Genomic DNA, 16655 nt, shown 5'->3' with positions numbered 1-16655 from the left:
TGCACGTTCTCTCGGGAGACAAATGAGTCCACCCCTGCCTTTCCAAATGAGACCATACCTCCGCTACCATGAGTGGGTGTTGGGCGCTACCATTCTCAAGGTGTTGGGCCATCAGGGGACAAGAGAACTACCCCGTAGTTCCACTGCCCTGGGATGTACAGTGCCTGGAGAGGGAAAACTCATGGGTACACCAGTCAAGATCCTCACTGTCTGGTGGTGTAGATGTGGACATTCAGTGCTACCCTGTCGGTTTATATATGCAACTGTTGCTTTGTTGTCACTCCTGATTAGAACATGTTTATCTCAGAGATGGGGTGCAAAACAATGTAACACAAGCCAAACTGCTTTGAATCAGCACATTGATATGAGGCAGAGGAGGGTCCCACAAACTGCTCACCATCATGCCATTGCAGACCACACCCCACCCTGACACTCAGTATCTGAGCATTCTGCCAGTGCGAGAGCTCTTCCAGTCAACAGCGGAATGTGAAACTGTTTTGCACGGTCTCTCATGGGGTCGCATTTAATTCACCAGAGCTGGGGTTGTACCAGTCTCATGTGTAGCAATCTCAATGCTACAGCGATTTTTGCCGCAATTAGTCCCAACAGGTGCATAATCGTGTTTCCACTGATATAGCGAGAAGAGAGAAATCAGTGAGCGCAGTCTTGGAGGAAAGCAATTATCTCCTGAGAGGCGTGTCGTCATTGACAGTAGATTCAGCTTGAGGCCTAGGTACTGAACTCAGGGTGAAAACACTTTTGTTGTGATTGATGTTGATGTGGGATTCCAGTATCTGCATGTGGTTGACAGCTACTGTAACTCCTGGGAAAAAGGTAAAATGAACCAGTCATATAGATATGTTAGAACCCGTATGCCCTTCTGACATTATGGGGCGATAGCAGCATGCACCACTTTCTTGAATGTATGGGGTGCCAGGGACAGCCTGATCAGGCATTTGGTAAATTTGTATGCTTTCACCAACAAGGTGAAATGAAGGTACTGCCAATGATGCTGCACAATGTTCATATGGAAATACACATCTTTTAAATCTGCAAGTGTGATCCCCCACCCTGATTGGGCTCCTGACCTCAACTAGCCAGTTAGCTTGGCAGTGGAACCAAAACGTTGTAATGTAGCTAGCTAATTTTCCCGCCAATGAAAACATTCCGCAGCACTTGACTGTACAGTAACATAACATTATGCTAGCTAGCAGGCTAGCCATAAAGTCTGAAAAATATAAAGTGTGCACAGTCAGCCATTCCGTGTTATTGTAGCTACTGTTTTAAGGAGATAGACAACTGACTTCCAAAATAAATAGAAATGTGGTTGATAAGTTGGTAATTCAATTGTAGTCTAATATAAACAGGTGCTGACGCCGTAAATGACTTTGCTATGGATCCTAACTATTACTAGCTTGTAGTGTAACGTTAGTCCTTTTGCCAACGTTAACCTCATCGCAAGCAAAATGCATCATTGTAAAAAGCGATTACTAATATAATTCACTTGATTTATCTACTTGGTACCAACATGATCTAAGCAGTACAAGATGGAAATTATTCAAGATGATGTCATTGCCTAATGCTGATAAATATACCCCATCAAACTGTCCTGGTTAATTCTGTTTTATGTCAGTGTGTTTTTCATTAAATACTTGCTAAGAGATTCAAATTCACTGAAAAAAACATTTGTATTCTTTGAGAAGCAGTTAGTAGTTGTGAGGGTGGGGAAGTGTTAACGACCACATGCAACTACAGTGAATTCAAAAGGGGTTTCTTTAAGTTAACCACCAAAGTGAAAACCACTAGGTCTTAGTAAGAGACTTAAGGAGGGGGTAACGAAAAGAAATGACTCAACTCCTTATGGAGAATATCCCAACAAAGTAAATGTCTCAGCAGGAGAATGAAACTAAAGCGTAAGGAGTGAGTAGAATTTTAGTAAAGACTGCAGTGCAGTCTGGAGAAAAGCAAAGAAAATATGCCTCGTAACGAGGAAGGCAAAAAAGGCGTATTAAGGAAAATAAGGAATAAAGCTAAGGACCGAAGTCTTACTACTAGTCAAAACAAAAAGCTATATTCAAAATCCTATACCATTTTCTTTACCACACTTTTCTCTAAGAGAGCTTTTCACTGTTACCGGCTTTCGAACAGATCTCACGTGAGTGTATATAAGCTCTCTCAATCAGGTGCAAACAATCAGTAGGAATCAAAGGGAATCTCGGAGCGCCTTCAGGCGGTTCCGAAGATTACCAGACTCAGTTCCCTGAATAAGCACTCAGTTTCCTCTACAGGGATACTGAGTAGCCGATTAGCACGAAAAGGTGTCAATTAGCACAAACCACGATGCCGAGTAGCAAACGGAATATGGAACCATGACAGTAGTAGCCTACAATTAAAACCGGAACAGGGCGGCATTGTCACTATCTGCAATTAACTGCAACTAGCAGGACAAGAACTTCAAAGCAAATAGCAGAAACAGTATAATAGCATCTTAATTCAAGAGCAACATATGCCAGTTTTATTATTTATTATTATTAATTTATTCATCACAATTCATAACCATGCACAATGGACATAAGTACGTTAGGCAGGTAACATTACTATTGTTAGAAATAATAGTAATAGTATCAAAATAGCAAGATAATCCAAACAATAATGATGGTGGATTCATGTAATCCGTAGTCAGTGTTTAATATTCAATGTATTCTCATACATGGGTTCTGTGCGGACAACTCTCAGTTCAACCATAACTTTTCAGTGTAGTCAATCAGTGTGTCAAGCACAACCTCATACTTGTTCATGTGTGGGTGTGTCTGTCATGGTTCTGTCTTTTTGTTTCTATTTTTCCTTTTTGGGCCACCAGTTGGCAGCACTTCTCAGTTTTTGTATTTCTTTTCATTCCCTCATTGGTTTCCCGTGTTAATTGTATTATTGTTTTCCATTATTGTCTCACTATTTAATCATTGTCCCCACCTGCCTCTCGTTATCCCTTCCCTCTCATTTGATTATGTATTGATTTCACCTGTGTCTTGTCTATTTAAGTTCTTTGTCCCCTTGACTCGGGTGCTGGTACCTTGTGTTTGTTGCTGACTATATGTATCCGCCCGCTTTCGTCCTGCTTGTGTTTCATGTGTGTTTCTGCCTGCATTCCCGCTTGTGTTCCGCTTCTATGTATCTGCTTGCTTGCGTTTCTGACTGTGTTTCTGCTTGAGTCTCCGCCTGTTTGTGTGTGTTCCACCTGCCCATATTTCTGACCTGCCTGTGGTCCTGTGTTCTGTTCTGTGTTTTTTTTTTTTTTTTTTTTTTTTGGTTATTTGAGTTTGTGGTCTTGCCCCTCGTGGCCCCTTTGTTTGTTCCTGAGTTTTTTGTATTAAATTCTTTGTGTATATTTACCCTTTTAGTTTTGAGTTTTTCCCTACGTTTGGGTCCATTTCCCCGAAAACCCTGAGTGTCCTTGTAAGCAGGTGCATGCACTGTGACGTAAAACCACACTGACCAAATTGAATTAAATACATATGGTATCTTCTGTGGGGCTCAGAAAAAAATGGTAACTGGAGAGTAATTAGTTTGGTGTGAAGAATTTTGAGTTTAAAGCTTCTTTTGAAAAATCTTTTTAATTTGGCCAGGGTAAATTCATAGTTTTGAATGGACTTCAGTGGGGAAATTTCCTCTCCTTTTTGTAGTTTGTAAGCTTCACAAAAAATGGGCCACAGAAGTCTGATGGTAGGCAATGTAAAACCTGTACCCATATATGGGTTTCCAGAGCAAAGCTTAATTTCTCTCTGGTGTCAGACATGTAATTCACTATTTGGCTGTTCTCAGCTATAGGAAGCTTCAAAGTGCTTGGTCAGCATAGCCTGGAGATAAGACAGAGCAGAAACTGGGGGGTAGCCATTGGAGGAGTAAATGTGTGTGTCTGTGCATGAGTATGGGTGTCAGGTAGTTATGGAGCAACCTATAGTGTGTGCACTTGTGACAACCAATCCTCTCTCAATGATGTGTGGCTTATTCATGAAATGACCTTTTGGGTGAACTCTGACCCAAAATCTGAACATTTTGATACCAACATATCTCCATCTAGGGAGCGAGATATAAGCAGTGTGACAATCAACCACATTTTCCCCTAATTGTGTGATATGTTGCTTACCACTTTTCCATTTGCTTTTTAAAATTACAACAATTTTTTTTAATTATAAAAAAATTGGTGAACAGTATTCTTTTTTTTCATGTACAAACAAATGTCCAAATGTAATATATTATTTTGAAGAAATGAGGAAAATACCATTCATTTCTCCCATGAAAACAAAATCAAAGGGTAAATGGAGCAAGATAATCCAAACAATAATGATGGTGGATTAATGTAATCCGTAGTCAGTGTTTAATATTCAATGTATTCTCATACATGGGTTCTGTGCAAAATCAAAGGGTAAATGGACTGAATTTATATAATGCTTTTATCCAAAGCGCTTTACAATTGATGCCTCTCATTCACCCATTCACACACCAACGGTGAAAGGCTGCCATGCAAGGTACCAATCAGCTCGTTGGGAGCAATTAGAGGTTAGGTGTCTTGCTCAGGGACACTTCGACACGCCCAGGGTGGGGGATCGTACTGGCAACTCTCCGACTGCCAGACAACCGCTCTTACCTCCTGAGCTATGTCGCCCTATTTGTATGTTTCTTAAATTACACAGTGCTGTGTAAGTATGGAACATGCCACCCTGCCATGGTGTAACTTGGCGGGATACCATACCAGCTATCCCAATAATTCATTTTGTCTATATAAAATGCTACCAAAAGGTCACCCACCAAAGTGGCTAGTAAGAGTGAACAAGTTACAGTTTCGGCCAAAGGTTTACATACACCTAGGCTAAAGATTTTCAAACTCAGTTATTCACAACTCCACACACTATATGTTACCATACATATCCTGTGTTAAGTCAATTTGGCTATCCACTTTGTTTCCATATGAGGTCATTTCAAAATAATAGCGAAGAGACAGATTATTTATTTTAGCTTTTATGTATTATATCAGATTTTCAGTAGGTTAAAAGTTTACATACACTTTGCTTAACCTGAATCAAACCCTTGGTAGCCTTCTGCAAACTTCTCACAATTTTTGCCCATTCCTCCTGACAGAATTGGTGTAACTCAGTCAGATTTGTGGCCCTCCTTGCTCTGACACACTTTTTCAATTCAGTCCACAAATTTTATATGGGATTCAGGTCAGGGCTTGGTGATGGCCACTACAATACTTTTACTTTGTGTTTAAGCCATTTTCTTCCGAGGTATGCTTAGGATCATTGTCCTGCACCAGTCCCTTTTCCAGCAAAACACCCCACAACGTGGTGCTGCCACCCCCATGCTTCACACTTGGGATGGTGTTCTTTGAATTGAAAGCCTCGCCCTTTTTCCTCTATACATAGCGCTGATCATTATAGCCAAACAGTTCAATTTTCATCTGACCAGAGAACACTCCTCCAAAAGGCAAGCTCTTCGTCCTGGTGATCACCTGCAAACTTCATTTTGGCTTTTTTATGTCGGTTTTGGAGTAGGGGCTTCATCCTGGCTCGACAGCCTTTCAGGCCATGGAGATGTAGGATTCTCTTAATGGTGGATGTGGATGCTTTGGTATCTGATGCCTCCAACTCCTTCACCAGTTCCTTTTTGTTGTCTTGGGGTTCAGTTAAAACTTTCGGACCAAAGTTTGTTCAGCCCTCGGAGTTAATTTGTGCCTCCTTCCTGAACAATGTAATGTAACAATGCAGTGTCTGTGTGGTCCCAAGATTTTTATATTTGCATAACATTGTTGGTACAGATGCTCGTGGTACTTTCAGTTGTTTGGAAATTGCTCCTTATGAGGAACCGGACTTGTGGAGGTCCACAGTTTTTTTTTCTGAGGTCTTGGCTGAGTTGCTTGGATTTACCCATGGTATTAATGGCAAAAATGCAGTGGCTCTAAAGATAGGCCCTTAAATACAGCCACAGGTGCCAATGAACTCCCAGTGAACTCCTAATTCTGACAATTAGACAATCAGAAGCTTATAAAAATCATTACATCAATTTCTGGAATCTTCCAGACTGTTTAAAGAGACAGTTAACTAGGTATATGTAAAATTTTGACCCACTGGAATTCTGATATAGAGAATTAAAGCTGAAATAAATCTGTCTCTAATCGATTGTTTTAAAATGTATGGTAACATGAAATGTGCAACATTGTGAAAAACTGAGTTTGAATATCTTTAGCCTAGGTGTATGTAAATTTAGGCCTCGACTGTTCATACCACTGCTGAATTCTACCTATATCTGGCATTACATTTGGCAGGTGGCGGGTGTTTATGTCAAGGCCTGCTTGATGGTGTGGAACCTTTGCTAGCAACTGCTATATCAGGCTCCAGCTTTCTTTTTTATATATATCTCAGTATCAGGCCACGGCTTTCAGTCTGCGATTGAGCCTGCTCTGTTAGTAGCACGGCATAATTTTATAACACAAGCACGCATATTCATAAACACTTTATTGCTTTCAATTGTATTGCTTTGTTTTGTTTGTTTACTTTGTCTAGCTTGTGTATTTATTTACTTGCCTCTATTGCAGAAAAGTTAGACAGGGGCACGCTGGCAATACTTTGGCTTACATCATTTAGTGCAATGAAGCAGTGTATTGTCTGTCTGCTTAGTGATTCCTCCCTCCCTGCGGTGCTGCAAAGCACTTGAAGTATGCTGAGTTTGTTGTGTCCTTTTCAGTCTTGCAATTTTATAACATATTCATTTGCCATTTTACAGCGAAACAACACCAAAACAACAATTGTCAGTCCCACAGAGCTTGTGTTGCTTTTAAAAAAAAATTGTTTTCCTTCCGACTATGATTGTGACTGACTGTTAGCCTTGAATTCCAGAATTCTACGGATCTGACTATGTAAATGACATGGTCGGCTTAGGCCTACACTCTATGCTGGTCTATATGACAGTCTCTGTGCTATGTTTATGTGCTCACTCTGTGCCGGTTTATATGACAGTCTTTGTGTTATGTTTGTGCTCATACTGTGCTGGTCTATATGACAGTCTCTGTGTTATGTTTATGTGATCACTCTATGCTGGTCTATATGACAATCTCTGTGTTACCACCTTAGTATATTAGCCATTATTCAAATATCACTGCTATGAGGTACTTTCAATAAAGCAGGCCATGTGCTGTGGTACAGTCATTTGATTCTATGGAAGATTCTTGCTCACTCAGGAAACCTCGAAGAACTTTATTTTATTGCCTTTGATTGGTGTCAAAGTCTATCAAATATCAACCAATGCAATTTGTTTTGCATGTATTTTATGCTTTGTGTAGCCTATGCCTAATGACCTAATTTGCAGTGGCATAAACTGAGCACCAATGTGATTTAGCACTTGCTGCATTTGGGAGAGCTGTCCAATGGCCTGATTCCGGTTGCTATCTATGTTACAAGGATATTGGCTATAGCTCAAAATATTAACTGACCTCTAACAGCAAGCATGTCCTACCTGTCATGCCACAGAATATTAGCTAACAAGTACAATCATTTTTCGCATTATTCATTGTGAAACATGGTGACACAAGCCATATAAAAAAGGAACCATTGAGCCATAGACCAGACTAGTTGAATAACCAGCCAATGGACATTTTCATAATTTATTGAAAAAACTTACTGTTGGAATTCATGTGATATAATTATTTTTATGAAAGTAACATCAAGCAAAAAATTTCTCTCAAATTTCTCTGTACAATGAAGTAACCTACTTAAATTATAGCAGGAAAAAACATATCATTAAAAACATGTTTTCAACATACAAAAATGGCAAGCTACTCACACTTTCAAAGAACTGTCTATTAGTCATTCATTTCAAGTCACTTTGAAGTCAGTTTGAATGAAAGACTAATAGACAGTGCTTTGTTTGTACCAGTAATTTGGCATTTTCGTACGCTGAAAACATAATAATTTTTAGCTGACCACATATGGAGACACTCACTTTCAGCTGGCTTAGCTTGCTAGTATTCTCCAGTGAAGCTTGCTACCAAGCACGTTACAATACTGTTCTATATCGCACTCTTTTTCTCCAACAGAAATGATTTATGTCATGAAAAGTGATGAAGCGCCGTTTTTACAACACATAAATAAGCAGCATAACATGGTTCATGAAGAACCCACTGTAACGTAGCTAACTAACCATGTGAATAACAATACAGCCTGTGGCTAGCACAGAAGCTAGTTATATTACTAACCAGTTTAGCCAACATTGTCTTTTATAAGCATGTAAAAGTCAACATGAATTTGTATGCATACTAAAACTATTGAAAAATGCTTTTAGCAGACGACATACAAAGAGTCGCTCAGCTTGTTACTAGTATAGAGGGTATGCATTGACGTCACTTTCCCACCGGAATAGGCCCCCTCAGTCGGACTGAGTGGCAAAACATGCTGCGACATGGCTGCCTTTAGTAGAGGAAACTGCAAAACCGGGAGTAAAACAAACGATTATCTGCTTAAATTAAAGGCAGTTAGACTCGACAGTGATCCTTACAACTTACCAAAGAACCAGTGGTTGTGGAAGTATGGGTTTTCTTCATTCTTTTAATGTTTTTACATTTCTTCTTATTAAAGATTGTACTGATCAAGAATATATTTAAATGTATGTGATTATGGGATGATCTCTGAAGAACAATAGGTATTCTGTGTTATGTCTATTTGTAACTAAGGAAAGACAGTGGTCTCCTTGTACACTGATGCATACTACCTACAGAATCTTTGAACCCCAGTTGCAGGAGGGAAAACTGTAAACATTTACTTAGTGGAATTTTGTAAGTAACGTCTGTTGGGAAACAGTCTTGTGCAGAAGACCTTTGAGTTGCAAGAGAAGAGAAAGGATACTGACTAGAAAGAACTGATTTGCTATATCTAGTAAATGTATAGATTAAATTCTATTAAAATGAATGAATGAAAATCAAAGTAATCACGGCAACAGTAATGATATAAACATAGTTTGTTAGAACATGGTGGTGTGTATATGAGTCAATATTTCAGTTGTATTACAGCATGTAGTGAATGCATGTAAAGTGCATGTACTTTGGAACTGGAAGATGGAACAATTGTTAACCATGAGGACAAATACTTGTTATTCAAGTCATGCATATACATTCCTCTGTAAATGTGTGCAGCGAAATATTTGTTATTGTTAATGGAAGATTATATAATAGTTATTGTTAAACTAACTGATGAAACATATGTTTGACCTAGCCTGGGATTGGTTATTTTAAAGGGAAGATACATCAGGGTAGGAGGAGATCTGGTTGTATAAAAAGGATGTAAAACATAATGCGAGGAAGCTCTCTATGTGTCTTTATGGTACTGGAGACCTCCTGTAGGTCTACGTACATGAAAAGGATTATTTATTGAAGAGAATAAAAAGGTTATTAGAAGAAATCATAATTTCTAGTCTTTATTCTTGCATCACCGACTCTAACCTAAGAAGGGGTTTTCCTCCACATGGTCCATGGACATTAAACAAGAAATCGGAGCTATCTTTTTACAGACTGCCGAAAGCTAAAGAAAAGAGAAGCAAATGGAATCCAGGCACCGAAACGTGGATTTTTGGTTGGTATTTTGTGTCAGATATGTTGGATTTTTGAGTAAAATCATATCTTAGTGTTAGCTAGCCAAGCATATAAATTATCTAACCATCCCCCCTTTGTTTGTAGAACACAAGGCTCATCGTCATGGATGTTTTTTAAATAAATGCTGACAAAAACTTTACAGTTACGCAGAATATAAATGAAAGATGCTAAATATTTAATTGATGAGTAGGCAATACAGTACATAACTTAAGGTATGATTTTACCCTAAAATCCAACATACCTGACACAAACTGACAACCGCAAATCCATGTTTCGGTGCCTGGATTCCAGTTGTTTCTGCGAATTGCAGCGATCCGTTTGCTTCTCTTTTCTTTAACTTTCGGCAGTCTGTAAAAAGACAGCTCCGATTTCTTGTTGAATCTATTTGTACAGTCAATCGCACAACAGCTCTTTCCCATTTTATATGTGTTTTCGTGGCATTCAAGCTGAACGCTAACTCTGCCACTCAGTGGGTGTAACCCATGGTGTAACCGCAGTGACTTCCACTTACTGTGACGTCATGTGCATACCCTCTATTGCAGCAGGACCAAGCAAAACGTCCTGCGCCTGCGAATCTCACACTAGCCACGTTTCCATTAATTGAAATATCGCAAAAAAAGAAAAAAAAATGCGAATTAAGAGTGTTTCCATTATCTGGTTTGGAGCGAATGAACCAGGCCACGCAACGTGTAGTTACGTCAGAAGTTGGCAGTATAGGCTACGTTATGCATGGCTGTAATAAACGGAGTAGAAGAAGAGGTTGCAAACCGGAAACAAAACAAGTCTATGAGTGAAAAACTATAGCGAAAAATGGAGAGAGGTCTTCAGGAATTACTTTCAGTTTGGCAAGTTGTAATTGTTCTTTCAAGTCAGCTAGTATTAATCATGTTTCATGCTATACGGAGACGAAGAGAATGGAAACAGCTGATCAGTCATGTGACTTAAATGTTCGCTAGGTCAGAACTTATTTGAAAAACTGTTTCCATTTCTCATTTTGCCCATTAACTCTTTTTCGAAGAAGGCAAAAACCACCTCAAAAAACCTTTTTTGCGAATATGAGGTAATTTTGCGCATTTTGCTGTTCCCTAAATAGCAAAATGTGCATCAAAATACTTTTATGGAAACACGGGGGGCCACTGCCAGCTACTGGCATCACGCTGGCTACCAGACAGACAAAAAGATTCGTACAGTAATATGTATTAGGGATGGGCATTTTCATTTTTTTTTTTGTGGTTGACGACTAACAAGAATTTCAGTCGATTAGTCGACTATTCGTGACGTCATCACCCCCCCCCCCCCAATATAGACCATTAACAGCACGTAATTACCATGAAACAAAGTTACCAGTACATAAATATAACTACAACAGGTGCTATTTAAAATTATTCTTTTATTTTTCCAAATAGGCCAAGTGCTACAGTGACCCGAACAAAAATAAGTCTTACTAGTAGGGGTGGGCGATATGACGATATTAGATCGTGAATAATTAAAATGTCTCCACGATCTGCCTTTCCAGAGAGATCGGGAATATCGGGCTACAGTGAAACTGCACATTCTATCAGTTGCACTGACAACGCTCATACACAGCATCCAACGTTGTTTTCTCAGCCAAACCTAAAATCACACTATTCGCTAGTCCCTGTTGCGCCTCCCCTAACAGACACACCAATAAACCAATAATAGCAAACAGTACGTAGCGCCTTGGATTTATTTTCCTCCCCCTTTTTTATTTGACAACATGGCAGCATGGCTGACACTACGGAGAAGTTGGTCAAAGTTTGCAAAGAAAATATTCGCACATCAAACATGAAAAAGAATCATGATCATATTGTGGATCGTGATCATGCCTGAAAAAAATAGTGATATGATATTTTTGCCATATTGCCCACCCCTACACCAGAGATGGCAAAATGAAAATCAGTCCTACCAGATTAGTTATTATAAAGGAAAACCAGCATGTCAACGTGTTCTGGGGATAGGCGTGTGCAAAGCAAATAGCAAGAAATCAAGCTTGTTCAAATGAAAAACGTTTCAGCTAAAATTAATAATAAATTCACTACTTTCTAGCCAGCTTGCCAGGTTAAAGTTATTGTGGTTATGTTCAGTTTAATTACTTCAAAATCAAAACACGACTTAAAAGAAAACATTGGTAGGTAGCTAATAAGCAAATCTAGCCTTACAATCAAGGTTATTTGATGCTTACAATCCTATTCAAGTTAGCTAGCAATGCATTTGTTACTTTCTAGCCAGCTTGCCAGGTTAAAGTTAATTGTGGCAATTCCTTATGACAATTAATTATTTCCCACCACGTAAGTAATTCAGTTCATGTAAACCTAACGTTGATACACACTCCTCTCTTGAGCGTCTAGCAGCGATTATAGCCTAACTATCGAGATTCTAAGTAACTGGAGATAAAACTTTTTTTTTGTACTCCACGTAGATCATAAACCCTTGAATATAAAAACGATTCATTGAAATTGGTTGAGAAATGTAAACTTTATAGTGCTTTTTATCCAGAAAAACCGCAGCTCCCCCGTTTACTTGTATTTGTTTACAGGCCAGTCTTGCCTGGACCAAATGCGGCGACGTTGATGTACAATCCAAAGGCCAATGTGGCATCTATGTATATATGTCTGTGGCTCCACCTATTTTTATACGGTCTATGGACTCCTCCTCCTAGCTGTCCACTGCCGTTATAATGTGATGCGTGTGCTACACTTATTAGAGTCCGGGCGGAAACAAAATCATGAATAGTTTCTCAGTCGTGTAAAATAATAATAAAATAGTAATAAAATCAATAATTATTGATATCAGCTAGTCGACGTCACTGCCCAAGTCGACTAATCGATTAGTCAAATAATCATGCCCATCCCTAATATGTATCTCATGAAAAACACGTTTTTCAACATACAAGAATGGGAAGTTACTCACACACAAGGTTGCTAACGTTAAAACTTGCTGAAAATGCCGAAAGCGGAATTGTCCTGGGAAGATTTTACAGATGTAAAAGCAACAGTTTAAATGTTGTATTTTTAGTTAGAAAGCAAGCCAGTGTACTGAGTTTAGAGATTTGCTGCAGTCGGAGGGGGGAATTGGACCCCGGTCTCTCGCCCTGTAAACAGTTCCAAGCAAAAGATAAAGGCCCTACCCACTTGGTTATGGGGGAAGTAGACATCAGAGATACAAAGTTGTACTGTTTCAAACGTGCACACTTGTATATATGATAATTTTGTGTTTATATCCAATGTTTTTATTGGTTGATGTACGTAAAATGACCAACGGGGAGACATATTCTTTGTGGGCTAGGAGCATTTGTGGCAGGAAAAAGAAGAAGGAGAAAATGCAAAATCCCCTTAGTTTGGGGCTTTAATGTGTGGACATGTGAAGTTGTTTATGAATTCTGTCTGTTGAAATGGGGTCAGAATGTACAGAAATGAATGTTTTTAAGGGCAGAGAGTCTGTGGCTGTTGGGGTTATTTATGTGGGGAACCCTGGCTAATTCTCGGTGCTGTATAGGTATGGGGCATGCCCCGCCAAGGTGTAACTTGGCTGGATGGCATACCTGCCATCCCAATATTTGTTATTGTCATTACATTACATTACAGGCATTTAGCAGACGCTCTTATCCAGAGCGACTTACACAACTTTTACATAGCATTTTACATTGTATCCATTTTTTTTTTTTATACAGCTGGATATATACTGAAGCAATTTTGGTTAAGTACCTTGCTCAAGGGTACAACGGCAGTGCCCTACCTGGGAATCGAACCTGCGACCTTTCGGTTACAAGCCCAGTTCCTTACCCACTGTGCTACACTCTGTCATAATTGGACATGCCCTGTATTGTGTAACATTTGCAATAAATAAATAGGTTCACGTGTCTCCTGTCTGTCTGTGTTAGAGACACAGATATGTATCTGTGATTTCTGTTAGAGGTGCATGTAGCTGCTGTGTTGCTCTATTTGAGGTGCATGTATCTGCTGTCTTTCTGTGTTACAGTTGCCTGTGTATGCAGTCTGTTTGTGCTAGAGGGACATTTCTGCTGTCTGTCAGTCAGAAGTGCATGTACCGGTTGTGTCTCTGTGTTTGAGGTGCATTTATCTTTTGTGTCTCTGTGTTTGAGGTGCATGTAACTGTTGTGTCTTCATATTGGTGGCTGTTGTTGCCTCTATGCTATGCAGCTGCAAAAAGTATGTCAGTCTGATCACAGTTCTACTTTCTTTACTAACAAAATAATGGCAGCAAATTATGAAAGCAATGAAAAGGTTACAAAACAATATAGAAAACATTTGATGTGGACATCTGAAGTCCAATGAATTCCCATGATCATGTTTCTGGAACTTTCCCAAGTGACTCTTAAAAGTGTGTGACCTCTGATTGGAGGGCTTGTTTAGTTTTTCCATGCATTCCATGCTTGGTGGGGCAGAGAAACACTATGTGCTCAGTGTGGGCCACTGATGGAAGAATGTATGTACCACATGCTCAAAATACTGGCTGTATTTAAGGCTCTTTAGAGCCACTGCCTTTTTGCCCTTGATACTATAGGAAAATCCAAGCAACTCAGCCAAGACCTCAGAAAAATAATTGTGGACCTCCACAAGTCTGGTTCCTCCTTAGAAGCAATTTCCAAACAACTGAAGGTACCACGAGCATCTGTACAAACAATTTTATGCAAATATAAAAATCTTGGGACCACACAGACACTGCATCGTTCAGGAAGGAGGCACAAATTAACTCCCAGGGCTGAACAAGCTTTGGTCCAAAAGGTGAACCCAAAGACAACAACAAAGGAACTGGTGAAGGAGTTGGAGGCTTCAGATACCAAAGTATCCACATCCACTGTTAAGAGAATCCTACATCGCCATGCAGAGCCGGCCCTGACCAATTTGTTGCCCTAGGCAAGATTTTAGCTGGTGCCCTTGCATCGCAACCAATTCTACATATACATATAAGACTAATCAATAATGAAAATGCAAAGGCTTACAACTATTAATTACAAAAGGGGATGGAAAAGGAAAAGAATTTTAATTGACTATTACAAGCAGGGCTAACGTTAGCTAACTAGACTTCTATAACAGCTTGGCTAAATACTCAATTCTGATTGGTCCAAGGGTGGGCATTATTTCTCAGTAAAGGGACACCTCAGCCTTTTAACAGTTCTAAAATCAATGCGCTACAAACTCCAGCATTCTAAAGAGGTTAAAACAGCAAAATTATTCTTTCGATTTTGAAGTTGTTACATCCCCCCTCCCCTTTTCAATGTCCAATTTTGCAATAGATGGCAATGTTGAATCATGGTTCTAGTTACTGGCTTCGTTTAGGGATGCCAACCATCCCGAAAAATACGAAACCGTCCCTTATTTGGACAGTAGAATAAGCGTTCCATATTTAACTCATGGCTACGTGACGCATTTTCATCCATATCTTTGTGAACGATTATGTTTGTAGTAACCGCTGTTTTGAATACAATTCAATAGTTAGCTAGCTAGTTAGCTGGGATAACAACCATGCTGTGAGACCATTCTGACTTAAAACGCAGAATTTGGCTAGGTGACAAGTGACGGCGAACCTATCATAAGCTAACTGGCATTCAAACCCGGTTTCAGAGTGTCTTGGAAAAACGCAATGTCTACACTGCGAGACGGCAACATTTTAAAAAGTAAGACAGAGCTAAGGAAATTAATTTGATTGAGTTATGGTTTCATATAGTTTTCTTAAATAATGTAATGACAAAAATGACCAAAATTGCTGCTAGTTGTATGGTATAAAACAAGAAGGAACAATTTTTTCTTGACAGAATCGTTGGTTTCATAGAATTAACGATCAGAGGTTTTTGCTTAACAACGGTGCAAAAAAAACTACCAACCAGAGTTTTTGTATAACAACGGTCCAAACAGAACTACCAACCACAGTTTTGGTTCGTGCAGCACACTTAAAAGAAAAAGTGTATTTCTCAAAATTATGTTGTAGGTTATTCCCCAAACACCTGAATAGTCTTTTCAACTTTCCCTAATGAATGTAACGTGGGAGTAACTGACGTTAACACTAGCTATTTATTAAATTAGCAACGTTACTATCGTCCAAAGTAAGCTAGTAACACTCTGCTGCAACGGTAACTACTATGCAATAGATAAACTATTCATTCATCACATTACCTGTGTCTTTTTCCCGTTTTTCCTCTCATTCTTTTTCTTCTGTATATATATATTTGAATTAGGCTACTGATGTTAATTGTATCACGTTTCACGGTCAGTTTCACTCACTAGTTCAGATAACTCGCCCATCCCCCACAATCAGAAAATAGGGTCTATTTAATAGGCTATGTAGTTATGTTGTTGTGGGCTTTTTTTGTAATATTTCGAAATAATAGTATTAAAATAGTATTAGTAAAAAATAGTAAACCAGTAGTCCACCCTATGGATGGACGGCACCCCTAGCATTCGCCTATACCTATACCTTGGGCCGAGCCTGTCGCCATGGCCTGCAAGGTTGTCCCGCACGAAAGAAGCTCCTACTCCAAGACCGGCATAAAAAAGCCAAAATGAAGTTTGCAGGTGATCACAAGGATGAAGACCTAGCCTTTTGGAGGAGTGTTCTCTGATCAGATGAAATAATAATTGAACTGTTTGGCCATAATGATGAGCGCTATGTATGGAGGAAAAAGGGTGAGGCTTTTAATCCGAGGAAACACCATCCCAACTGTGAAGCATTGGGGTGGCAACATCATGGTGTGGGGGTGTTTTGCTGGAAAAGGGACAGGTACACTTCAGAAAATAGATGAGGAAGGAGGATTATCTAGAAATACTGAAGCAACACCTCAAGAAATCAGCTAGAAAGTTAAAACTTGGTCGCAGCTGGGTCTTCCAGCAGGACAATGATCCTAAGCATACCTTCAAAGTTGTAACAAAATGGCTTAAAGACAACAAAGTGAAAGTATTGGAGTGGTCATCACAAAGCCCTGACCTGAATCCTCGGACCCTGAAAAAGCGTGTCCAAGCAAGGAGGCCCACAAACCTGA

This window comes from Anguilla rostrata, chromosome 10 (genome assembly GCF_018555375.3).
Source record: "Anguilla rostrata isolate EN2019 chromosome 10, ASM1855537v3, whole genome shotgun sequence".
NCBI classification, from domain to species: Eukaryota; Metazoa; Chordata; class Actinopteri; order Anguilliformes; family Anguillidae; genus Anguilla; species Anguilla rostrata.
Note: the sequence above shows the minus strand (reverse complement) of the source record.